The sequence below is a fragment of the Scyliorhinus torazame genome, chromosome 12 (genome assembly GCF_047496885.1).
Source record: "Scyliorhinus torazame isolate Kashiwa2021f chromosome 12, sScyTor2.1, whole genome shotgun sequence".
NCBI lineage: Eukaryota > Metazoa > Chordata > Chondrichthyes > Carcharhiniformes > Scyliorhinidae > Scyliorhinus > Scyliorhinus torazame.
The window spans coordinates 59,592,803-59,620,373 of NC_092718.1; the positions used below are offsets into that span (position 1 = coordinate 59,592,803).

The 27,571-nt window shown below is 50.3% G+C and overlaps 1 long non-coding RNA gene across 1 annotated transcript in view; it reads left to right on the plus strand.

Moving 5' to 3' along the window:
- LOC140386420 (uncharacterized) overlaps window positions 1-27,571 on the plus strand; it is a 100,736-nt gene that overhangs the window by 38,674 nt on the left and 34,491 nt on the right. The gene's annotated exons all lie outside the window — the stretch shown is intronic.

The following is a 27,571-nucleotide window of genomic DNA, read 5'->3' on the forward strand; positions in this document are numbered from 1 at the left end:
AACGACCCTCTTACGGGCTGATCTGATTAATACGACACTGCTGTATGCTTCACCCGATGCCGGTGTCTAGCTATTTAGATTGTGTACATTGGGTTGTCCTATTATGTATTTTCTTTTCTTTTCATGGACTAAATGATCTGTTTGAGTTATTCGCAGAAAAATACTTTTCACTGCACCTCGGTAAACATAACAAGAAACAACTCCAATCCAATCTAAGGTACGTTTGTGTTACATACCAAATTACATTGACAAATGTTACGTAAGCAAGCAGAATATGACATGATGTTGTGTGTTCAACCCGCCAGAAACATCTCCAGTCAGAATTTGCAACCCAAATGCTGCCATTGAATCAGAGCTGATGCTATCCTATTTTGCAATACTCGACTTAGTCTAGTACCTATTAGAAGATTGTGGTTTACGATATATTGTAAACAAGTGTTTTGCTCTGAAAATAGCCAAGGGCTGTGTGCAGATTTAAAAAAAATATTTTTACAATCGCTTACAGTGCTGAAACAGGCAGCAAAAGGAGTAATCTGTGGAGTAAAGGAAAAATAGCAATGTGGTGGAACTAAGTGGATTGCTCTTTTGATGAGAAAGCATGGACATAATGGGCTGAATGGTTTCCTTTGATTTTAACAATGCTAAATTAAGACAACCTGAAATTCATCTGAACTAATTCCTGCATGTGTGGGTGTGTGTGCATGTTTGTATGTGTGCTGGGTGCGTGTGTTTGTATGCCTGGGTGTGTGTGCGCGCGTGTGGCTGCATGTTCATGTGGGTGCGTGTGCCTATGTATGTGTGTGTGCGCATGGGTGCATGTGTGTGTGCGCGCATATGGGTTCATGTGTGTGTGGGTGCATGTGTGGTGTGCCTATGTGTGTGCATATGGGTGCGCATGTGTAGTATGTGAGCGTGGGTGTGTGCGCGCGGGGGGTCGTGTGCATGTTTGCATGTGCGGCGTGTGTGTGTGTGTATGTGGGAGCGGATGTGGGTTCATGCAATTGCGCATGTCTGCATGTGCATGCATGTGTGTGTGTGCACGTGTGTGTGTGCATCTGTGTGTGCGTGTGTGTGTGTGTTTGGGGAGGAGGAGGGGGGGGTCAGGGTTGTAATTAGCGGTGTGCCTGTGCTAGTTCAGATCGAGATGGATAAGAGATAAAGTTTGACTACTTACCCTACCTGAATGGTCTTGGTATATTTGGTCTGCCTCCAGCACTGGGCTCTACTTTTAGAACTGCCGTGCCACTGGGCTCTGCAGACAGCAGGGGTCCCCAGCAGCATTGCGGCCTGTTCACTATTGAATGAAGGCTGTCTCTTAAAACAAGCTGAACAATGGAAATTCTTGCAAATTGTAGACCAGGGCAAGCAAGGGACCCACATTGACAGATTATTTTGAAATATTCTTTCATGGGATGTGAGTGTCACTGGCCAGGTCAGCATTTGCTGCTCATTCCTAATTTTCCTTGTGAATTGAGTGCCTCTTGAACCGCTGCAATCCAAACTTCCACAGTAGTGCAGTGATGATGTTGCTGAACTAATAATCCAGAGGCTGAGGCTATTGGGGCTGGTTTAGCACAATGGGCTAAATAGCTGGCTTCTGAGGCAGAACAAGGCAGCAGCGAGGGTTCAATTCCCATCCCGGCCTCCCCGAACAGGTGCTGGAATGTGGCGACTAGGGGCTTTTCACAGTAACTTCATTGAACCCTACTTGTGACAATAATTATGATTGATATGGAGACATGGGTTCAAATCCCATCATGGCAGCTATTGAATGAATGTCCTTTAGTGAAGGAAATCTGTTGTCCTTACCTGGTCTGGCCTACATGTGACACCAGACCCATAGTAATGTGGTTAACTCTGAACTGTCCTCTGCAATGTCCTAGCAAACCATATTGCTGTTTCATGCTTGTTTTGTCAATAATTGGCATCCTGGCATTACATCAGTCTATTATTCGCCGTGATATCAGAATAGTGGCAATTTAGTGTGTTTGACTGCACAAATGGAATACACCTAAGTATGCGCCTATCGTTGGAGAATGATGCGAGGGCTGTGCAGGAACATGCTGTCGCACAACCTGCACCCTGGAAGCCAGGGCCAAAGTTCTCTGGTCGCTGTGATTCACTTTTATCGCCAGCAGCGCATACCCGCCTGTAAGTTTTGCGGCTGCAAGGAGTGGTTAAAATGAGCCGACAGTTCTGCCCTGTTTCCTCCACATACATTCTCTAATTGTCGGAGAGAGGGAGAGAGTCCATTACTGGGCGAGGCAGAAAAACAAAAAACGGTCATTTAGATACTTATACATCAGCATATCTAACATGGAGCACTTACTTAAAAAATTCATTTGCGGGATGTGAGCACCGCTGGCTGTGCCAGCTTTTATTACCCGTCTCTATCTGCACTCCATTTCAGAAGGCATTTGAGAGTCAACCGCATTCCTATGAATCTGGAATCGCATGTAAGCCAGACCAGGTAAGGTTGGCAGATTTCTTTCCGAAAGGACTTTCTCGACACTATTGTGCAAATGCCCAATTTCATGATCTGGGAATTGAATTTTTAAATGAAGGATAAACGAGAAAACACCTAAGTTGAGATTCTGGTAAGCACCAAATGTTTATAAGCCACAATGTTTATAAACATCAACCACTTCAAAGAGGCTTAAGTGCTTTTCAATCACCCCCGTCATGCCTGAGAGCAATTGAAATGGTCACTGGAAATTGACAGCGCAATTCAGCCCCCACCCTGGATTTTCGGGGTCCCCCCTCCCCCCAATACGGGGGTGATCCGACCCCACAGAGACCTCCTAAATAAAGAGGCCACGTACAATGAGGGACTTCCATACATGGGTCTCTATTCTGAGGCGGCTTCCTGACCAGGGCCTCTGATCTGGAGGCTTTCTGATAGGGGTATCTCTTCTGAGGGGTCTGTGGGGGGTCTCCTTATTTATGGGGTCTCTTTTTTTTTATTCGTCTATGGGATGTGAATGTCGCTGGCTGGGCCAGCATTCATTGCCCATCCCTGAGGGCATTCAAAGGTCAGCCATATTGCAGTGTGTCTGAAGTCACATGTAGGCCTGACCAGGTAAGGATGACAGATTTCCTTCCCTGAAGAACATTAGTGAACCAGATTGGTTTTTACGACAATTGACAATAGTTTCATGGTCATCATTAGACTTTTAATTCCAGATTTTTACTGAATTCAAATTCCACCATCTGCCCTGCTGGGATTCAAACTCAGGTTCCCAGAGCATCATCCTGGATCTCTGGATTACTAGTCCAGCGACAATATCACTAGGCCACTGCCTCCTTTGGGGGTCTCTTTATTTAGGGATCTCAGGGGCATTCCTTATTTAAGGAGTTTCTGTAGGGGGCTCTTTTTTTAGAGGGTCTCTGAGGGGGCTTTATTTATGGGGTCTCTGGTGGGGGGAAGTGGTGAGTGTCTGGTGGGGGTGGGCAGGTCTTGCACTGTGGGGGGGGGGAGGGTGGACCTCGTATGGAGTTTGGGGGAAACTCTCTGAAAAGGGTTACCCCTTGATCCCCACGATGTCCATTGCATCAGGGCCACGTTTGTCAAGACCTGTAGTGATTCTCGCCCAGAGAACCAGATATTCACATAGGTTCAAAGAATATAGTGCCCAGTCCGCTGTCATTAAGACCCATTTGCGGGGCGCAAACCTTGATCCCGATGCCAGCGGTGGGCCAGAACATTGGTTAGCAATCTAATTTCATTCACAACCACTGAATTCTTCGCCTCACTGGGAACTCTGTGATTGGCGGTGCAAGGTGAAGAATTTTGCCCAAAGAGTCTGATAAAGTTAAGGTTGTCCCCATTAAAGGTAGAAATTATCCCTGTACTCCCCCAGATCAAAAAAGAGTTGCAGGACAACTGGAAGGCAGGAGAAGATCTTAAAATATCCATTACTTTTCAGATCAAAGAATAGGTTTGGGAATTGTGGATGATTGGTTTCAATCTCTATCTGGGGCATTCCAGATGGACACAATGCCCTGAGGATAGATTTTTACTGATTTTGTTTTGTTATTTTCACAGACATAGGCAATTAACATCTGAAGCTGGAATGGCTTGGACATAGGCACATATAGAGAGAGAGAGAGAGAAATAAATATACCAGGAGCTGTAGACAATTAAGCAACAAGGCATTGAGGTCCATACCTGAGTTGAGGTGTCCACAAATGAAAGTTGCTCGAAGACAATTGGAGTGTTGCCAGGCCAAATGCCAATGGAAGGACCCCTCAGGAAATCTCATACCTCGGAAACTAACAGACACTGAGGACAGTCAAAGTGAATTTCGAGGAGCTGTGGCACACCTTTATTGAGTCTCAAGAGAAGTGACAGAATCCTCAAGATCCTGGGAGGTCTTGGGGAGTAACCCATTGCAATATCTGGGTTTAAAGAAGAAGGGTTTACTATAGTATTGACTTAGTAATATTGGCTTTCTTAAATTCTTGCACAGTAAATCTTTTTTTCTAAATGCAAAACCTTGTGGTGTACATCTTTCAGTTAATAACTGGGTTCAAATTTATTTTTAAAAGATACTGGGGCGAAATTCTCCTTTATCGGCGGAAAGTCCGCCGATCGGCGCAAAAAACGGCGCAAATCCCACTTGCGTCACGTCATAAAAATGGGACGATAGTCTCCGGCCCGAAATGGGCTAGCAGCGACGTAATGGGATCCGCGCCTGCGCAGTGGTTCACGCCGTGCAGCGTCATACGCGCTGCACGGCGTGACGGCTCATAAGGCCGCGCTGCTCCCCCCCAACCGACCGGAACACCCGACCGCAACACCCGACTGGATGGCTGGCCGTCGCTCAGCCCCGAGGTTCGAGTCACGCGATGTGGAGGCGCTCCTGGACGCGGTGGAGCAGAGGAGGGACGCCCTGTATCCCGGGCACGGCCGCAGAGTTGCCCCACGCCACAGCCGGCGTCTGTGGAGGGAAGTGGCAGAGGCCGTCACCGCTGTGGCCCTGACACCACGGACAGGCACCCAGTGCCACAAGAAGGTGAACGACCTCGTCAGAGCAGGCAGGGTGAGCCTCCCCCATATCCCCCCTCCCCATATCCCCCCCTCCCCCATATCCCCCCTCCCCCATATCCCCCCTCCCCCATATCCCCCCTCCCCCATATACCCCCTCCCCCATATCCCCCCTCCCCCATATCCCCCTCCCCCATATCTCCCCTCCCCCATATCCCCCATATCCCCCCTCCCCCATATCCCCCCTCCCCCATATCCCCCCTCCCCCATATCCCCCATATCCCCCCTCCCCATATCCCCCCTCCCCCATATCCCCCCTCCCCCATTTCCCCCCTCCCCCATATCCCCCATATCCCCCCTCCCCCATATCCCCCCTCCCCATATCCCCCATATCCCCCCTCCCCCATATCCCCCCTCCCCCATATCCCCCCTCCCCCATATCCCCCCATATCCCCCATATCCCCCCTCCCCCATATCCCCCATATCTCCCCTCCCCCATATCCCCCTCCCCCATATCCCCCCTCCCCCATATCCCCCCATATCCCCCCTCCCCCATATCCCCCATATCCCCCCTCCCCCATATCCCCAAGTGAATCCAGCCCTAACCTTAACCTCTGCAATGCACGCGCAACCGATGGCGTGCATTCATATACCTGCCTAACACTGTTGCCTTTTACCCCTGCCACCACCCCCCCCCCCCCCCCCCACAGGAGAAGCGCGCACACAACAATAGGGAGCATGTGAGGACTGGAGGAGGGCCCGCTGATGAGAGGCCACTGACCGTACACGAGGAAAGGGCCCTGGAACTGGCTGGCGGACCTGAGGACCGGGAGGTTGCTGATGCAGAGGTCGGGGGCCCACGAGCAAGTGAGCCACCAACAGCCCGTCCCCATATCCCCCCTCCCCTACATCCCCCTCCCCCGTATCACCTGATCACTGCCTGATGTCTAACCATGCATGCTTCATTGTGTATCGCTCGACCAAACGTCCAGGCACCCATCCCCGCAGATGCACACCGCCCGCAGGATGCCCCTCGGAGACCACAGGAGACGGAGAGACCCGCACCCTCCAGCATGCGACGCCCGCAGGATGCCCCTCGGAGACCACGGGAGACGGAGAGACCCGGACCCTCCAGCATGCGACGCCCGCAGGATGCCCCTCGGAGACCACGGGAGACGGAGAGACCCGGACCCTCCAGCATGCGACGCCCGCAGTATGCCCCTCGGAGACCACGGGAGACGGAGAGACCCGGACCCTCCAGCATGCGACGCCCGCAGGATGCCCCTCGGAGACCACGGGAGTCGGACAGACCCGCACCCTCCAGCATGCGACGCCCGCAGGATGCCCCTCGCACACCACGGGAGACGGAGAGACCTGGAGCAACAGGGAGACGACACCCCCGTCACGTGCGGGAGCGACCACCCAGCGATGAGGGGGGCAGCCACAGGCCCCCGTCACATCCGAGCCAGGACACCACTACCCAGGACACCACTATCCAGGACACCCCTACCCGGGACAGCACTACCCAGGACACCCCTACCCAGGACAGAACTACCCGGGACAGCACTACCCAGGACACCCCTACCCGGGACAGCACTACCCGGGACAGCACTACCCAGGACACCCCTACCCGGGAAGACGAAATACCGGACAGTGACTCAGAGTGGATGGGTGGAGACGAACCCCCACCCCAAAGTGCCATGGAGTCAGAGTGGGATGAAGAGCACGACACAACGCCACTGCTGTCACCAACACCCTCCACCATCGCAGAAACACTCACCACGGTTGGGCACTTTAGTGATGAGGCATCTGGTACACTCACTGGTGCGCACAAGACAGCCGTCCCGGTACAGCAGGTGGAGGTAGGAGCAGCAGAGGGACCGGGCGGTCGTAGGGCAGCCCAGGCCAAGCGAACATCTGCCGCCCAGATGGATCCCGGGTTCCTGCAGTTACCACACCCACACATAGATCCGATGCAACCACCGACACGGAGACGAGCGAATAGGGTGACGGGAGGCTTGCGGCGGCTGCGGTCGCAGGTGGAGGAGTCCACCCGCGTCCAGGAGCTGGGAGTGGTCCCGGTCATGCGTGCCACCCAGGCTGACACCGCACGGGTGGCGTCCGCGGTGGAGGCAATGGGTGCGACGGTGTCAGACATGGGGAACGGTTTGCGAGGCCTGGGGCCTTCCGTGCAGGCGGCATCTGTGGCCCAGGAAATGGCTGCCCTCTCACAGGAGGCCATGAGCCAGTGCCAGCGCCAGATGGCAGAGGCGCTCAACACCATAGCCCAGTCTCAGCAGGCCATGGCCCAGTCTCAGCAGGCCATAGCCCAGTCTCTGCAGGCCATGGCCCAGTCTCTGCAGGCCATGGCCCAGTCTCAGCAGGCCATGGCCCAGTCTCTGCAGGCCATGGCCCAGTCTCAGCAGGCCATCGCTGAGGGCATCGGCGCCAGTGGCCATGTGCGAGCCGGCGTCGCACTGTCACAGACAGGGTTTGACAACACCCTGGGCTCCATGGCTGCAAACCTGCAGACCCCTGTCGATACCAGCACGGGCCTCCAGGACTGGCAGCGCCAGATGTCGGGGGGGCGTCGGATGGCCAGTCCGTTCGCATCCCCCACCCATGTAGAGGCCTGGGGGCCATCGGGCACCCCGAGGGAGGAGGAGGTGGTGTGGTCCGTCCCGGCTCCCTCTGTAGGGGAGGTCCCGGTACACCACGACACCTCGGACTCCCCCCCTTCCGTCCCAGGTGCATCGGGTGGGCAACGGGCAGGACAGGCTGGCAGCTCGCCATCCCAGTCGCCCGGGCCGCAGCCTGGCCCATCTAGGCCAGGACGCCCCAGGAAACGGCCGCCAAAGGGATCCAGTGTCAGAGGGCAGGAATCACAGGAGTCCACCTCCAGTTCTGCTGTACCGTCTGGGGAACCACGTAGACGTAGTCAAAGGGCCCGTAAGGCCAAACAATTAGACACTGAGTAAGTTGGCACGGGTGCAGGGCACAGATGAGTTTTAGGGGCTAGGGCACGTGCATGAACTCCTTTGGTTATTAAAGTCAATGTTACACCTACCGAAGATGCCTTTGTGCTCTGTCCAAAGTGTGCGGGCGTGTCATGTACGTTGAGCGCAAGTGTGTGTGTGAGGGGTGGTCTTACCTCAGCCCCAGGTGAGTCTGCCCCCTTCCCCCTGGGCCGCCATCAACATCCCCCGGGCAGAGGACGGGACCGTGCGCTGCAGTGTCACAGCCGCATGCAGGGATGGTCCGGGTGGATGGTGGTACTGTGGCCATGGGTCAGACATAGTCCAACGATGTAGAGCCAGGAGCTCATCGCAGGGCGGGTTGTCATCATCCTCCATGGCCTGCAATAGACACGCGTCCACCCGCAACTGTGTGAGCCCGGCCCATTGTGCCGCAGGTGGATCGGCAATTGGGGGGGGGGGTGGTGTGCATGCGGGTGGGGTGTGTGGGGTTGGGGAGGGGGGTGAGGGTGCTGGGTGGGTGGATGGGTGGGGGGTGTGGGTGGTCGGCTGTTGCCATGGTGTGCGGTCTGTGGCCATACTACCCGATTCCCACGCCCATCTAGTCAGTGAAGCGGGCGGCTATCAGTCTGTCCCGTGCCCGCTGGGCCAGCCGGTAACGGTGGACAGCCACCCGCCTGTGTCTACCCCGTCTGCCCTGACCATTGCCCCCATCTCCCTCATCTGGGGAGGACTGTGCCTCTTCCTGCTGCTCCTCCACTCTGCCCTCCTCTGCCTGCGGCACATCGCCCCTCTGCTGGGCTCTGTTGTGCAGGATGCAGCACACCACAATGATGCGGCCGACCCTATCTGACCGATACTGGAGGGCGCCCCCAGAGAGGTCCAGGCACCTGAAACGCATCTTCAGCACGCCAAAGCACCTCTCGATCACTCCCCTTGTCGCGACATGGGCATCATTGTAGCGGTTCTCCGCCTCATTGCGTGGCCTCCGTATAGGCGTCATCAGCCACGATCGCAATGGGTAGCCCCTGTCGCCCAGCAACCAGCCCCTCAGCCGGGGATGGCGTCCCTCGTACATGCCGGGGATGGATGACCGCGACAACACGAATGAGTCGTGTGCACTGCCTGGGTGACGGGCGCAGACGTGCAGGATCATCATGCGGTGGTCGCAGACCACCTGTACGTTCATCGAATAGGTCCCCTTCCTATTAGTGAACACGGCCCTGTTATCTGCAGGTGGCTGCACGGCGACGTGCATCCCATCGATCGCGCCCTGGACCATGGGGAACCCGGCAACGGCAGAGAAGCCCACGGCCCGGGCATCTTGGCTGGCCCGGTCCACGGGGAAGCGGATGTAGCGGTGCGCCATGGCATATAGGGCATCTGTCACTGCCCGGATGCACCGGTGCACCGATGTCTGCGATATGCCGGACAGGTCCCCACTCGGTGCCTGGAATGACCCCGTTGCATAAAAGTTCAGGGCCACCGTAACCTTGACGGACACGGGGAGAGGGTGTCCCCCGCCAGTGCCACGCGGTGACAGGTGTGCCAGCAGGTGGCAGATGTGTGCCACGGTTTCCCGGCTCATCCGGAGTCTCCTCCTGCATTCCCGGTCCGTGAGGTCCTGGTATGACTGCCGGGGCCGGTACACACGGGGCGCCCTCGGGTGCCTCCGTTGCCGTGGGGCCGCGACGTCCTCCTCCCCCTCCTCGTTCTGTCGTTCAGGTGTCCCTCCAGCCTGGGCGGCTGCCGCCTGCCCCTCTGCGGCAGCCTGCGCCGCCTCTCTGGCACGCTCCTCCTCCTCCTCCTCCTCATCCAGGGCAACAAAGACATGAGCGGCTGCCACCACGGCGGCCAACATCGCTGGATGGTCTGAAAACATGACGGCCTGGTGGGGGGGAGGGGAACGACGACATGTCATCATTGCCCATATCCCCTCCTCCCCCCAGCCAGGTGGCATGGACCGCATGGGTCCAACTGTTGGAGGCTGGCACCTGGCCAGGTGGACCAATTCATTTGCCCTCCCAACACCCTCCTCGGCACGGACCCCCTCCAACACCCAACCTCCACCCCAGCACGGACCCCCTCCCCAACCTCCACCCCAGCACGGACCCCCCCCAACCCCCAACCTCCACCCCGGCACGGACCCCCTACCCAACCTCCACCCCAGCACGGACCCCCTCCCCAACCTCCAGCCCGGCACGGACCCCCTCCCCAACCTCCACCCCGGCACGGACCCCCTCCCCAACCTCCACCCCGGCACGGACCCCCCCCAACCCCCAACCTCCACCCCGGCACGGACCCCCTCCCCAACCTCCACCCCAGCACGGACCCCCCCCAACCCCCAAACTCCACCCCAGCACGGACCCCCTCCCCAACCTCCACCCCAGCATGGACCCCCCCAACCCCCAACCTCCACCCCAGCACGGACCCCCCCCAACCCCCAACCTCCACCCCAGCACGGACCCCCTCCCCAACCTCCACCCCGGCACGGACCCCCTCCCCAACCTCCACCCCAGCACGGACCCCCCCCAACCCCCAACCTCCACCCCAGCACAGACCCCCTCCCCAACCTCCACCCCGGCACGGACCCCCTCCCCAACCTCCACCCCGGCACGGACCCCCCCCAACCCCCAACCTCCACCCCAGCACGGACCCCCTCCCCAACCTCCACCCCAGCACGGACCCCCCCCAACCCCCAACCTCCACCCCAGCACAGACCCCCCCCCCCAACCCCCAACCTCCACCCCGGCACGGACCCCCCCCAACCCCCAACCTCCACCCCAGCACGGACCCCCTCCTGGCACTCCCCCGGAGCCCAGCCTACTCTAACCACCCCCCCCCTGCCGCCGCACACACACACACACAAGCCGAGACACACCTCTCCTCACGCAATCAGTCTGCGGCCACGCCATTTCCTGCCCAGAGCCAACCCCCCAGGCCGTCACTCACCTCCTCGCTGGTCGGCGTGAGCCTGGAGCACCGGGTCACGCCGATGAAAAGGAGGTTTGATTCACGTCGACGTGAACGGTCATCACGTCGACAGGACTTCGGCCCATCCGGAAGGGAGAATATCGGCAAGCCGAAAATCGGCTGCCTTGCGCAGACCCGTGACATTCTCCGCGGCAGCGGCGCCATTAACGCCCCGCCGACTTTTCTCCCTTCGAGACTTCGGCGGGGGCGGGGGCCGGATTCACGGCGGCCAACGGCCATTCTCCGACCCGGCGGGGGGTCGGAGAATGACGCCCATGGTTTCCCTTGAAGGCATAACAATATTTATGACACTTTCCACAAAAAAACACTTAAACCTGATCTGCCAGATTCAGACAGCAAGAAACTTTTATTAATGTAATTATTGACACAAGGCAACTGATCACATGAAATGCAATAGTAACTCCCTGGCATATTAAGCACCAAAGAGAAAGCTTTGGTACATTTGCACCATGGGCAGTATGGTAAAGTTAAAGAAGAGTTTGATTGAATTCACTTTGGTAAAGTGATTTTAAGAATCTCCACTGACATTTAATAGGAGGTTTTTTTTGACGTTGCGTTGCAAATTCTGCGTGCACCAGTATCTTTTTAAAATGTAATGCCGAGAGATAACTGGTGTTCTTAATCACACACAAGGAGGCAAATAAGGATCCATCAAATGCATTTTGTGCTTTTATCTCTGACAGGCTGCTGTCTGAAACATTGAATGACCCCAAGGAGCTTTCTGCAGAAGTCTGTGCCCTCGAGGCTGTATCATTTGTTGTGCGGAGCACTGAGTTGGGGGAAGGGGTGAAGAATCTATGGAAGCGGGAGCAAAGTGCCTCATTGTTCAAAGTCTGGTTCAAGTAACAGCAATATTGGGTTTGTCTTGACCTGAATATTTCAGATCTCATGTGACTCACGGTGTGCATTTGAACTGTTTTCTACACAGACTGTTTTGGGTAGCTGTGATAGAGCAAAGCCCATCATTGACTTAAGGAATGTAACAAATTTATAATGATTGTAATCAAATTCACATAGAATTTTAATTTCAGCCTTCGTCAACTGCAGTCGCTCTCTGATTCGCTGTTTCTCCAACTTTGCTCAACAGTTGGAACTAGACCTATGCTTGGAGCACAAGTTAACAAATAAGTTTTTAAAAGACTTAAATTTCAATAATATCCTTCACGTACTGAGGGAGTCTCGATGCTCTTTACAGCCAATGAAATGTTTTTCGGAACATAGTCACTGTTGTGCTGCAGGAGTCATGGCAGCCAATGTATACACGGAAACTCCCATAAACAATATTGAGGTATACGACCCGATACAACCCCTCCCAAAATCATTCGGCGGGATTCTCCGGTCTGACAGCCAGTCTGATTCTTCTGGGTGGCGCGCCCTCGACGGCAACGGGATTCTCTGTTCCGCCACCTGCCAATGGGATTTTCCATTGTGGTCACTCAGGAGAACATGTGCTGCCGGCGCAATGGAAAACCTCGCTGGTGGAGAATCCAGCCCATTATGTCAGCGAACAATCAGTGGCTGTCACAAATCTTTGAAATTCATAGTCAGGCTTGGCCGAGATCCCAAATATTTATTAGATGACTGAAACGCCTCACCCCAGGGAAAATGTATTGTTTGATTGATAGCACTGGCTCTGTGATTTCTTCTGCCAATTTTACAATGTTTAGTTACATAAGATAAAATGTTTCAAGTGCTTGCAGTTTCATCATTAATTAATACTTTAAAGATGTGGATGATTGACCCTTTTATTGGTCTGTAGTAAAAAGGTTATTTTGTCAGAAAGTGGAATGTTATCAATAAATGACTGTTTCTCAAAGCTTTTTTACATCACCTATTGTCACTATGGGGTTCATTAGTTTTATACAGTGTATTGCGGTTGAATGGGTATGGAAGCGCCATAGGTTGGCATGGGAGCATAAAGGATCATGGGAGGTTTGGTGGAGGTGGCACACCATGGCATGGGTATGAAGGGTCATGAGGAAGTGAGTGTGGTGGAATATCTCGGCATCGGGATAATCCAGGGAACTACAGGCCGGTGAGCCTTACGTCAGTGGTAGGGAAATTACTGGAGAGAATTCTTCGAGACAGGATCTACTCTCATTTGGAAGCAAGTGGTCATATTAGCGAGAGGCAGCACGGTTTTGTGAAGGGGAGGTCGTGTCTCACTAACTTGACAGAGTTTTTTGAGGCGGTCACAAAGATGATTGATGCAGGTAGGGCAGTGGATGTTGTCTATATGGACTTCAGTAACGCCTTAGACAAGGTCCCTCATGGCAGACTGGTACAAAAGGTGAAGTCACACGGGATCAGAGGTGAGCTGGCAAGATGGATACAGAACTGGCTAGGTCATAGAAGGCAGAGAGTAGCAATGGGAGGGTGCTTTTCTGATTGGAGGGCTGTGACTAGTGGTGTTGCGCAGTGATCAGTGCTGGGACCTTTGCTGTTCTAAGTATGTATAAATGATTTTGAGGAAAATGTAACTGGTCTGATTAGTAAGTTTGTGGATGACACAAAGGTTGGTGGAATTGCGGATAGCAATGAACAAAGAACAAAGAAAGGTACAGCACAGGAGCAGGCCCTTCGGCCCTCCAAGCCTGCGCCGACCATGCTACCCGTCTAAACTAAAATCTTCTACACTTCCGGGGTCCGTATCCCTCTATTCCCATCCTTTTCATGTATTTGTCAAGATGCCCCTGAAACGTCACTATCGTCCTTGCTTCCACCAGCTCCTCCGGCAGCGAGTTCCAGATACCCACTACCCTCTGTGTAAAAAACTTGCCTCGTACATCTCCTCTGAACCTTGCCCCTCGCACCTTAAACCTATGCCCCCTAGTAATTGACTAGTAATGAGGACTGTCAGAGGATACAGCAGGATTTAGATCATTTGGAAACTTGGGCGGTGAGATGGCAGATGGAGTTTAATCCTACAAATGTGAAGTAATAAATTTTGGAAGGTCTAATACAGGTAGGGAATATACAGTGAATGGTAGAACCTTCACGAGTATTGACAGTCAGAGAGATCTTGGTGTACAGGTCCACAGGTCACTGAAAGGGACAACACAGGTGGAGAAGGTAGTCAAGAAGACATACAGCATGCTTGCCGTCATTGACCGAGGCATTGAGTATAAAAATTGGCAAGTCATGTTGCAGCGGTATAGAACCTTAGTTAGGCCACACTTGGAGTATCGTGTTCAATTCTGTCGTCACACTACTAGAAGAATGTGGAGTCTTTAGAGAGGGTGCAGAAGAGATTTACCAGGATGTTGCCTGGTATGGAGAGCATTAGCTTTGAGGAGAGGTTGAATAAACTTGGTTTGTTCTCACTGGAACGAAGGAGGTTGAGAGGCGACCTGATAGAGGTCTACGAAATTCTGAGGGGCATAGACAGAGTGGATAGTCAGAGACTTTTTTCCAGGGTAGAGGGGTCAATTACTCGGGGGCATAGGTTTAAGGTGCGAGGGGCAAGGTTTAGAGGAGATGTACGAGCTAAGTTTTTTACACAGGGTAGTGGGTGCCTGGAACTCGCTGCCGGAGGAGGTGGTGGAAGCAGGGACAATAGTGACGTTTAAGAGGCACCTTAACAAATACATGAGTAGGATGGGAATAGAGGAATAAGGACCCCGGAAGTGTAGTAGATTTTAGGTTAGATGGGCAGCATGGTCGGCGCAGGCTTGGAGGGCCGAAGGGCCTGTTCCTGTGCTGTACTTTTCTTTGTTCTTTGTTCTTTGTTATTTGAAGGGCCATAGGGATGGTTGGGAAGAAACATCTTGGTATAGGGCCATGAGTGAAAATTAGGGGTGTATGGGCGGGACATGAGCTAACATGGCTGGGGTGAGTGGGGGGTGGGAGGGTGAGGGGTGTAAGTTAGAGGGCCTTAATTTTTACATTGTCCTTTTAAACAGCCCACTTTGGAACCTGCCAGCTTCCTGGGCTGCTGGCCATAGTCCAGTCTACACTTACCCCTCCTGCCCTCATAACGAAAATCTCGCCTTTCCTGGCCTGGTGAGTGGGAGTGTTCCTTACTGCCAGACGAAAATCCGGCCCTCAATCTCAGTGAGACTTTCCACGCTGCAGCCAGTGGGTGATAGAAACACTCGGGCCAAACCAATACGGCTCCGACTGCCGTGGGGATTGCCACGGGTGAGATGGCAAATTTGACAGAGAAGCCAAAGGTTCTTTGACCTCGGGCGGGGATTTCCAGTCCCGGGCAGACAGGTCTGAAAATCCCCGCCCCAATGTTTCACCCTTCTCCAAGGGATCTGGGTAGGCTGAAAAACAGCCCTGTACCTCCTTCATTAATCGCATCAAGCGAGAACAAGAAAATATCAGTTAGAATATTAAATTCACCTACAAATCATGGCACTGGTTGAGAAATAGAGAGAAAGAAAGATTGCATTATGGGAGAGCGAGAAAAATAGAGACATAGAAGGAAAAGTAAAAAAAAAGATTTTTATTTAAGTCTCCAAAAATTAAAAAGGCAACTTTATTTATATAGCGTCTTTAAGTTAGTAAAATTTCTCAGGAGCATTATAAAACAAAATCTCACATCAAGCCGCATGAGCAAATATCAGGGCAGGTAACCAAAGGCTTGTTAAAGGCATAGATTTTAAGGTGTGTTTTAAAGGAGAAAATAGAGGTATAGAGGTGGAGAGGTCGAGGGAGAGACCACCAGAGCCTGGGGCCTATAGTGAGTTGGAAGCACAGCCACCAATGGTGGAGCGATTAAAATTGTGAATGCTCAATAGGCCAAAATTAGAGTAGAGATGTCTTGGAGGGCTTTGAGGTCTCAGAGGTAAGTGTTAGTGGGGTAGGGCGGAGGTTGAGGGGCTGGGCGGGGGGGGGGGGGGCAGAGGGGGGGGGGGGGGAGTGCGGAGGGTAAGGCCCAAGGGGCCGTGGAAGAATTTCAAAACAAGCATGATAATCTGAAAATTGAGACATTTCTTAACTGAGTAGCAAGTACGGGCTGAACGGGACTTTGTGCAAGTTAAGACATAGCCAGCAGAGTTTTGGAGGGTACAAAGTAGGACAGTGTCCCGGGAAGCATTAGAATATTCCAGTTTCGAGGTCACAATAAGACATGGATAAGGGTTTCAGCAGCTTGCGCTGAGGTGGAGGTGAAGTCAGGCAATGTTATGGAGGTGAAAATCAGATGGTCCGAGAGATGGCACAGCTATATGGCCAGAAGCTCATCTCGAGGTTATGTATGACCCCAAAGCTGCGGCAGTCTGGGTTCAGCATGTAGCAGTAGCCAGGGAGCAGGATAGTGGCTAAGTAATGGAATGTGTGGCGGAGAGAAAAATCATTCATTTCAATCTTCCAGGTGGTTTATAGTTGGAGGAATTTTCTGCTCAGGAAAGCACACTGACAATTTAGAGACAGGAGTGGATCAAGAGAGGTGGTGGTGAGTTAGAGATGGGAGGTGTCAGTTTAAACTGACACGGTGATAATATCGTGATGTGGCGGTGTGTAGAAGAGAAATAGGTGGGGCCAACATTGAAGGAATAAAACTGCACTCTTGTAATAGTTAATATTCAGTGTCAAAGGGGTTTGTTGGCAATAGTTCATAGTTAACACACTGTGAGAAAGTACTTGTCCCGACTATCTGTGGCGGATTTAGTTTGTACGAATTATGCAAGGGACTTTACTCCATTCAGTAAGCAATAGAATAGAAGAAATAGAAGGCCATTCAGCCCTTCGAGCCACTCCGCCATTCAATGAGATCATGACTGATCTTCTAAACCACTTCAACACCATTTTCCTCGCTATCCCCATATCCCATGATATTTTTAATGTGCATAAATCTATCGATCTCAGTCTTGAGCATACTCAAGAGCTCAGCTCCCTCAGCCCTCTGGGGTAGAGAATTCCAAAGATTCACTACCCTCTGAATGAAGAAATTCCTCTTCATCTCAGTTCTAAATTGCCAACCCTTTATTCTGAGACTGTGTTCTCTGGTTCTAGACATCTCCAGCCAGGAGAAACATCCTTTCTACATCAATACTGTCGAGCCCTGTAAGTATTTTGTACGTTTGAATGAGACCACCCTCTCAGTCTTCTAAACGCCAAAGAATAAAGGCCCAATTTATTTAATCTTTTCACATTGGACATCCCAGGAATTAATTAGTAAACCTTCATTGCACTCCCGCTATGTCAAGCATATATTTCTTTGGGTAAAGGGACCAAAACTGTATCCAATACTCCAGGTGAGGTTTCATCAAGGCTCTATATAATTGCAGGATGACATCTTTACTCCTATACTCAAATTCTCTTGTAAAAATGCCCAATGTACCATTTGCCTTCATTGTTTCTTGCTGTACCTGCATGTTAGCTTTCAGTGACTCATGGACAAGGGCACCTAAATCCCTTTGAGGTTAAACATTTCCCTGCCTGTCACTATTTAATAAATCTGTATTTCTGATTTTCCTACCAAAGTGGATATCTTCACATTTCTCCACATTGTATTCCATCTGCCAATTCTTTTGTCCATCCACTGAGCCTTTCCAAATCCCCTTCAATGTAACCGAGTGTAGCAAGGTCTTTACAATAAAACAATCCTCCTCATAGCTCACTCTTCTACCTAGTTTGTGTCATTTTCAAACTTTTAAATGTTACCTTTAATCCCCACATGCAATCATTGATCGAGACTGTGAATAGCCCAAGCACTGATCCTCCTGATACCCCCACTCGGCACAGCCTGTCAACCTGAACAGGACCTATTTATTCCTATTCCCTGTGTTCTGTCCATTAACCAGCTCTCAATCCATGCCATTATATCCCCACCAATCCTACATGCTCTAATTTTGCTTACTAACCTTTTGTGTGAGCCCTTATGCTTTCTGAAAATCTAAATATACCTCATCCCCCTTATCTATTCTGCAGGTCCCTAAACTCTGACAGGTTTGTTAAACGTGCTTTCCATTTCATAAATCCAGTACATTTCAAGTGTGCCAAAAAGTGAGGTGTTATTAGTGCGAAGTTAACAATGAAGCAGAACAACTTGGACAGCAAGTGAATCGCGATCGCCTGAAGTTGTTGTCATTTCTCTATTTACACAAACGCATCATTGGTCTCATTCTCATTTCAATTGCTGTTATTGGGTTAATCTGTTTTAGTGAGGTGTGTCGAGGAATAACTGCTGTCCAAGACACGACGGAGAAAGATATCCCTGTTCCAAAATAGTGCTATGGAAAGAGTTTTATCACATGAGAGGGCATCTCATGCCAAATGTTGACGGATGTGACTCAGCCCCCAACTTAGTGTCAGAATGAAGCCGCTGAATCTCATGAGAGGCCTCTCGTAGATTTGCGATGCTTGAAATGTCTTACGAGATCCAACGGAATCTCGCGAGACGTCGCAATATGAATCGCGCCACCATTGGTATGACCCAGATCAGCATTTTTAAATGATCCATTAAATATGTGTTCGCTGGATTTCCCTGCCGCCCAGGACTCAAGGGTCGTGGCTAGGAGACCATGCCAGGGTGTCCTTTAGTACTGGTCCACACAAATATGGTTCACACAGTCATAATGGCACCGGGTGGTTGGGCACTTGGCAGGGTGGCACTCTGCCTCGCCCTCTTGCATTAGGGCACCTATGTACTGCCAGCCTAGCACCCTTGCAGTGGCACCCAAGCAGGGGCACTACCAGAGTGCCAGGCTGACAGTGCCAGGGTGCCCATGTGCCTCGTTGGCATTGCCAGGGATCGGGCCCGGGGAGGGGCTTTCAGGTGGAATGGAGTAGACGGGGTATTCTCGGGGGCCTCCCCTAAGTTTTTTGGGGGGGGGAGTCAAAAATGGGGGAGAGGGGCTGAAAAGGGTTTGGGGGGGGGGAGAGATCAGGGCAGCCAGACAAAATGGCGCCCTGATCTGCGAGGAGCCTTTCCTGCTGGCAGGCTTCAGCCCACCAGCAGGAAACCACTCTGAGTGTGGCCTCGGTGGAGAGAACTCCCCAAGGTCAAGAAAAACAGAAAAGTGCCATTGAATAATGTGGTGTCAACAGTGCTACAGCCACCAAGTAACACCCCGCTAAACGTGCCCAGAACCCAACATAGAAATGTTTTGGTTGAAACATCTTGGTCCCTTGTCATGTCTAGGAAGACCCTGGAAAGCTAGCCTGCTGAGCCAAAGAACCGCTGCTCTTCTGTGCCTCCTATTGGAAGTTCATGGAACAACTTGTATTAGTGCAGAGCATGAATCAGCCCTGGGAATAGGCCTCGTGTGGGTAAAGAGTGATGAATGGCTCAAGGCAGATGAAGCAAGAGGAATGGAAAGGAAAGGAACAAGTCAAACTTTCTGATTGTGAACACAGCGATGGGAACTCTCAAGTTGCAGTTTCTCGAAAATCTGCAAACCTTACAAAGAGGGTGTGGGCGAGCAGTTCCAAAACATGCTGTAAATCAACCTAGAACAGGAGACCCGGAACGATAGTTGGCTGCTTGCCCAGCAGTGATTTCTAATTAGGATCAAGCTTTACACCGGGCCATGTTTACAGATATTGGATGATGGATAATGTGCGAAAGAGGATTTAATAAAATAAATCTCTGCTAAGAACATTCCTGAGCTTAAAGATATGTGTGTGTGGGTGGGTGAGTGAGTGTGTGGAATAATTTTGTTTCCTGTAGTCCAGAATTCCTATTTTCCTGAGGGGGTGATTGCTCCCGGCGTCTGCTACGAGGGAATTTGGTTGCTCCCCATGTTTTTGGTTGGAGAAGTTTCAATGAATTTTCAGATGCTCCAAAACACTCTAACTGTATTGTACAATAGTTACGCTCTCTCACACCATCTTCTTCCCAGGCTATTTTCACCCAGACTCTCAGGTCACATGAGTATATGTCACTTCCTTCTGTGATACAACAGGCTATTGTAGTCAACCCTTTATGGGACTTAGTCTGATATACTCTTTTATGCTATACTTCCCTTCTGCTTCCTGTGTCCCTGATTCCAACCTTTACAGCCCCGCAAGATTTATGGGGTTTCTCCCAGGTGGAGAGCAGGGGCCAGTGACTAGAAGTGGCCCAGCAATTCTGGGTTCCCAACTTCCCATTCGAATGACCCAGTCGTTCTGATTGACCATTTCCAGAGAAGATTCAGAAAGCGGATAACGGGAATGGCACTTGTACTTTCCTTAGAATTATAGAATCAGTGGTTAGTACTGCTGCCTCATGGCGTTGAGGCCCCAGGTTCGATCCCAGCTCTAGGTCACTGTCCGTGTGGAATTTGCACATTCTCCCCATGTCTGCGTGGGTTTCGCCCCCACAACCCAAAGATGTGCAGGCTAGGTGGATTGGCCACGCTAAATTGCCCCTTAATTGAAAAAAAATGAATTGGGTACTCTAAATTTGAAAAAAAAAGAATTATAGAATCATAGAATCCCTAAAGCGAAGAAGACCATTCAGCCCATCGAGTCTGCACCAACCCTTTAAAAGAGCATCCTACCTAGGAACCAATCCCACATATTCCCAAACCACACCTAGGGGCAATTTTAGCACAGTCAATCCACCTAACCAAGACAGCTTTGGACTGTGGGAGGAAACCTACGCAGACACGGAAAGTGCAAACTCCACACAGACAGACCCCCGAGGTCAGGATCAAATCTGGGTCTCTGGCGCTGTGAGGCAGCAGTGCTAACCACCGTGCCACCATGCCATCCTTTGACCCTTAGAAAGAACTTTTATTTATAGAGCAACTTCTGCAAGCTCAGGTTGTCACAACGGGAGGTACAGACAATGAAGTACATTTGATGTGTGTGGCTGTCGTTGTAATGTAGGAAGATCAGAAGCTTCACAGTCAGCAATGTGATAATGACCACATAAGATTTTGCTATGGGGACAGCAAAATGGTCAATAGTCATTGTCAATGCTCCAGAGGAACCATATAAACTTCTGGAGTCTGCACTTGTGCAGGGTAAAGCAGAAATCAAGAAACTGCTGTTCCCTCCATCGGCAATACTGTTGTGGAGCCTGAGACTGCTGTCAATGGAAATTAATTGGATTGATGAGAACTTTAACTCTTGTGCTGTTAGTCTCACTGTATAAACAAATGAGGTGTAGCTGGGGTTTTAACAGGATGCTAAATCCATGCCTATTGCTGCACACCCTTATTTTGACTTTCTAGTTTGCTGGATATGAATTGGCGACCCACCTGCTCACTGACATCCCTGTTGCTGCAAGCTAAAAGATCCCCGTGAATTGGCACCATCGGGACACAGGAAAGCTACGTCACAGAGATCATGCTTTCTTGAAAGTCAATAATCTTGCTTTGGCACTGAATGCAGAAACCAGAGCAATCTGTCTTAATAATGTTGTTAAGGGATAAATACGGCTAGACCAGCTGGGAGAATCCTCTTGCTCTTCTTCAAATCCACTTGAAAGAACAGGCCACACCTTTCTTTGATATCTGTCGCACCTCTGGCAGTGTAGCACTCCCTCAACACTGGACCCACAACCTTCCGAGTGAGAGACAAGGGCATACCCACTGTGGTGATTGTCCCCTCAAAGGCAACACTGCAGACGTAAGGGTCACCAAGGCCTGGGTGACCAACCATGACTCGGAATGGGGAATCACCCTGTGGTAATACCAGGTATTGCAGTACCTGAGAGGTGGATGCCCATTGGCTAGACCTAGGAGTCTACCATTGGCCAACGTACATAGCTCCGCCCTGAGAGGCAGGGTATAAGAACCAATGCCATCCCAGCAGCCTTCACTTTCTGTATCGAAGCTGCTGGGTACAGTTCTAGCTGATTAAAGCCGATTAGTATGACTCTCCTTGTCTCACGAGTAATTGATTGTGCATCACACCCCAAGGGGAGGAGCTGTCTCAGGCAGAGATATGTTAGAGCTGGCTGCAAACACGCTGCTGCTCTTGAAGATCACTGTAAATAAATCCCTTTGTTGTTCACTAATCATCACACACCCACTGCCTCACTTTGAGCTGAAGATCTGTGGAGACTGGGCCACAAATAACAGACAGCCAATGTCAGATGGAAACCCTTTTTGTACTAAGCACAAGATAGATTTTGCTGCTACATGAAGCGTTGACATGTAGAGAACTTTTAATACAAACTACAACACTGACATAAACCTTCTGCTCTCATAACTCATTCTTAATGTTTAAATCAATCCACAGCCTGGACTGTGGTTGAACAATGATTAACCAACAATTCTGGAGACATACATATTCTCCACAATATATAAGAATTCAGTTACAGAACCCAGAGTGATACTGCACGGAAGGAGACTCTTTGGAACATTGCACCCGCCCAGCTCTGTGAAAGAGATCAGCAATTAATCTAGTCCTGCTTTCTCCCTATAGTAATTTTCCCTTCAAACATTTATTTCATTCCCTTTTGAAAGTAGCCACTCAGTCTGCATCCAACACTCTTTTCAGATCATGCATTCCGGATCATCGAAACTACCTGGGTAAATAGAATTCTCCTCTCATTCTTTTGGTAATTGTTTTCAATCTGGATCGACACTGGAAATGGATGCTGGGTTCATGATGTGTGACTACAGTGTGTCTGCTGCCTCTGATCCAAGCAGCACATCAACATTGTGCCAGTTGTGGTGATGTGCATCAATGTAAATGCATGTAGGCTAGCTAGGCACTAGAGGGAGCACCAGAAACATCACACACACTCAACAAATAGATCAGTTAGATAGGATACAACCAATGGACATTCATGATACACAAGGAGGTGACACGACCACAGATCCCAGAGCAGAGAACGATTTTGGTCGGCCACCATCTTTCGAAAGGGACTGCACTTGCACAGTTGCGCGAGAAGCGCGCAGAACGGGAAGGTCCATTTGCGCATGCGCAGGATGCCGCGCATGCGCAATCATGAAAATGGCCATCGGTAAAGGAACAGCGATTTGCGCATGCGCAAACGCTTCCTACGTGCTACATCACGCGTGTTACACCAACCCATATATAAAGGACACCACAAACATGATCTGCCTCTTTCCAGTGGAGACAGTCAGTGAGTACAGACACAGGGTTGATTCAATATTACACCCACCACATGGATTGCAGCTGCTGGTTAGTCAGTCTGGGTATCTATAGTAGGATTAGCAGTAGTGTCAAACCCGAGTAATAGAAGTGTAAATAGCTTAATAAACGTGTTGAAGTTATCTCCATGCCTGAGCCTTCCTTTATCAAATGCACCACAAGGAAGCCGCTTATGTTAAACCTACAACATACCAATTCATGGTACCAGGACTGAACTGTTTCAATCCAGATAGCAATACCTCAGCGTACAGTGACAATCAACAACGATACCCAGGCAAGATGTTCGAGATCCGGGTTCCGCAACAGCTCCAGTGCCATGGCGACCTCCGCAAAAACTGTCGGGCATTCCGGCAAAAGTTTGAAATCTTCCTGGTGGCAGCCGAACTAGATAAAGTGGCCGATCCTGAAAAAACAGAGCTCCTCCTCACCATTGCAGGTGCCAGAGCAGAAGGAGTCTTTAAAAAATTCAAGTTCTCCAAGGGGCAAAACAGGAGCGACTTCTAGGCAGTCCTGGACAAATTCAGCAAATACTGTGAGGAAAACACACTCCAACAAGCAAGAAAAAGTAAGAGAAATGAAATGAAATGAAATGAAAATCGCTTATTGTCACAAGTAGGCTTCAAATGAAGTTACTGTGAAAAGCCCCTAGTCGCCACATTCCGGCACCTGTTCGGGGAGGCTGTTATGCTCAAGTAAACAGCAAGAAGACTATGACAGTCTACCACGCTCCAGTGCACAGCAGGACGACCATGACGGTCTATCATGCTACAGTGAAGAACAAAGCGACGATGAGGGTAGTGGGTGCCTGGAACTCACTACCGGAGGAGGTAGTGGAGGTACGGACCCAGGAAGTGTAGAAGATTGTAGTTTAGTCGGGCAGTATGGTCGGCACGGGCTTGGAGGGCCGAAGGGCCTGTTCCTGTGCTGTACATTTCTTTGTTCTTTGTTCTTTTGACAGTCCAAGCCCAAATGAAGGACACCAGCAAGACAATGACAGTCCACCCACATTGTTTGCACCATCAGATGAAGACTCTGACAATTTACCCAATCCAAGTGAACAACAAGCAGCTACTGAGGATCTACCCACGGTATGTGAGATGAGTGACAACAGCATCCCACGTCCCATGCAAGATGTGCAAAGTGACAGACCTCAGCTACTGTGTACAGAGGCACTCGACGATCACTGTGAGACCACTGGTGACTCCGGTGACACCATGATACTTCCACCCTCACTCGCTCGAACCTCTCCACAAGTCAATGCAGTGTGTTCCCACTCCAGACGTGCAGCTTCAAGACATCTCAGCTGACTCCAGTTAACCTGCTAAGACTCCGGATGGGGAGCATCAACAAACCGACACTGACTCAGTTACAACAGACCAGACTCCAATTGGGGAGCAACCAAACGCCGACTCTGATTCATGTAGGCCGGACTTTACTCCAGACAGGGAGTGCCGCAACCTCAGTGATGGCACGCTCAGGGTGACAGCAGATGCCACAACGACAGGAGATGGATCACTTAACAATTACACTGGGTCAGTAATAACAAGCAGCGGTGACAGTCCAAGAGGAATACACCAATATTCACCACAGCTATATCCACACATTTTTTCCACACCAGCAGTGCAGACAATGACAGCTCATGCTGGACAAACCCAGTATTCAGGCATGCAGCAGCCAGCAATCTATGCAGCATATTGTCAAACAGGCCAGCACTACGGATTGCCCACTAATGGAATCAAGACCGAAGGAAGGCTACCACAAGCGCAATCTGCACTACAGACTGGATGCCTTAGTTACAGCCCAGGATTTGCTGCACCCCAGCCTGGCCAGACGGCATATTCCTATCAGATGCAAGGTTCTAGTTTCACACCATCATCAGGTATTTATGCGAGCAGCAATTCTGTTTCCAAGTTGACAAGCTTCAACGGTTCTCAGCAGGATCACCCTTCCAGCACAGCATGTAGCCAGAACCAGTATGTACAGTCTTATCCAACTTCAACATCTGGCACATCCTTGACCTCGAATGATACTGTTGATGGTACCTCTTCAACATCAACACCTTATCAGCTACAAGATGCCATCCGACAGCATCATCACAAACATCGGAAAAAGAAAGGGACTCCAAATCAGACAGCAAAATGATTTGACCATTTTGTTGATGGCGTTCATGACCAAGAGAGACATTTGACCATGATAATTGATGGTTTTTGGACTCACACGAATGATTTGGACTTATTGTTTAATTACTATTCCCATGACTTGTATATACCTTACCTTATCTACCTGTTCTTTGTTCAATTTTCTCAAAGTGTACAGAAAATATGAACATATAAAAAAGGGGGGATGTGGTGATGTGCATCAATGTAAATGCATGTAGGATAGCTAGACACTAGAGGGAGCACCAGAAACATCACACACACTCAACCAATAGATCAGTTAGATAGGATACGACCAATGGACATTCACGATACACAAGGAGGTGACACGACCACAGGGGGGCATTACACCACCCATATATAAAGGACACCACACACATGATCTGCCTCTTTCCAGTGGAGACAGTCAGTGAGTACAGACACAGGGTAGATTCAATATTACACCCACCACGTGGACTGCAGCAGCTGGTTAGTCAGTCTCGGTAGCTATAGTAGGATTAGCCGTAGTGTCGAACCCGAGTAATAGAAGTGTAAATAGTTTAATAAACGTGTTGAAGTTATCTCCACGTCTGAACCTTCCTTTGTCAAGTGCACCACAAGGAAGCCGCTTATGTTACACCTACAACATAACAAATCACCAGTGTTCAGCAACTGTTAATGGCTGCATGCCTCAGCAGAGGGGGCCAAGCGCTCAAAAAGCTGCCACCACTTATAAAGCTAAACTGCACGACTTAAAACCAGACCGCACCTTTTAAGGGGACATTAAGTGACTCCCGCAATCTGCAGGACACGGCAGACAAAAGTAAGGAACCCTTCCCTGAGGTCCTATTTGCGCTCACAGAAGTGAAATGAAATATGTGTAAAGTATTAATAGCCACCCAGTCCAATACGAGAGCTCACTCAATGCCAGAAATCTCACGGAACAGAATAAATACAAAATGGATGAAATTCCTATATTCCTGGAAAGGGGAACATCTCTCGACTTCCACCACCTCCCACCCGCCCCTGCCCCAAAGCCCCTTCACAAGCCACCTGCCGCAAAACCCACAGCCGTGCCTTTGTTACCTCAAAACTTTACTATTTCAAGGCACTCCTGGCTGGTCTCCCACACTCTGACGTGAGGTCACCCAAACATCTGCTGCCAATGTCGTCACTCACAACAGGTCTCATTCCCCCATCAGCTCTGCACTCACTAACCAACATTGGTTCCTGATCAAACAAGGCCTTGATTTTAAATTCTCAACCTCGTTTCAACCTCTCCCTATCTCTGTAATCTCCTCCAAACCAACAACCTTCCAAGATATCTGCGCTCCTCTAATTCTGGCCTCTAGTGCATTCCCAATTATAATCTCTCCACCTTTGGTGGCCGTTCCTTTAGCTGCCCAGGCTCCAACGCACTTGAATTCCCTCATCCCACATCCCTCTGCCTTGTCACCTCGATTTCCTCCTTTAAGACACTCGTTAAAACCTCCCACTTTCACTGACATTTTGGTCATTTGGTCTTATATCCTCATATGCGGCCCTTCAATGTGTTAAAGGTGCTTGAAAATATGTTGTTTTTTATGAGGGGGCAATGATGAGTATGACGAAGGTGTTAAATGAATACTGTCTGTACTGAGGAAGAAGATGTTGTCCAGGTCATGATGAAAGTGAAGGCAGTTCAGAGAGTTGAAGGGTTTCAAATTGATCAGGAGGAGTTAGTAGGCCCTGGCCATAATTTTCCAATCTTCCTTAGACTCAGGGATGGTGCCAGAAGACTGAAGAATTATAGATGTTACAACCTTGTTCAAAAAAGGGTGTAATAAGCCCAGCAACTGCAGGGCAGTCAGTTTAGCCTCAGTAATGGGAAAAATTTTGGAAATTATAAATTGGAACAAAATTAATAGTCACTTGGGCAAATGCGGGATAATTGATGAAAACCAGCTCAGACATGTTCAGGGCAAATCGAGTTTAACTAACTTGCTTGAGTATTTTGATGAGGTGACGGGGAGGGTTGAAGAGGATAATGTTGTTGATGTAGTGTATGTGGGCTCACAAAAGATATTTGATAAAGTGCCACATGTCAGACTTAAGAGCAAAATGATAGCTTATGGAATAAAATGGACAGTAGCAACATGAATACAGAATTATCTGAGTGACAGTAAACATAATTGTGGTGAATGGGTTGTTTTTGGACTGGAGGAAGGCTTATAGTCAAGTTCCCCAGGGATCAGTGTTCAGACCCCTGCTCATCCTGATATAAATTCAACACCGCGACTAGGGTACCATTTCAAGATTTGCAGATGATACCAAACATGGAATTATTGTGAACTGTGAGGATAGAATAGGTGAGAGAGTAACGAATAAAGAATACAGCATCCGAGAGGCCTAGAGTATAAAAGCAAGGAGGTTATGTTCCCTTATATAAAACACTAGTTTGGCTTGAACCAGAATATTGTGACTTGTTCTGTGGC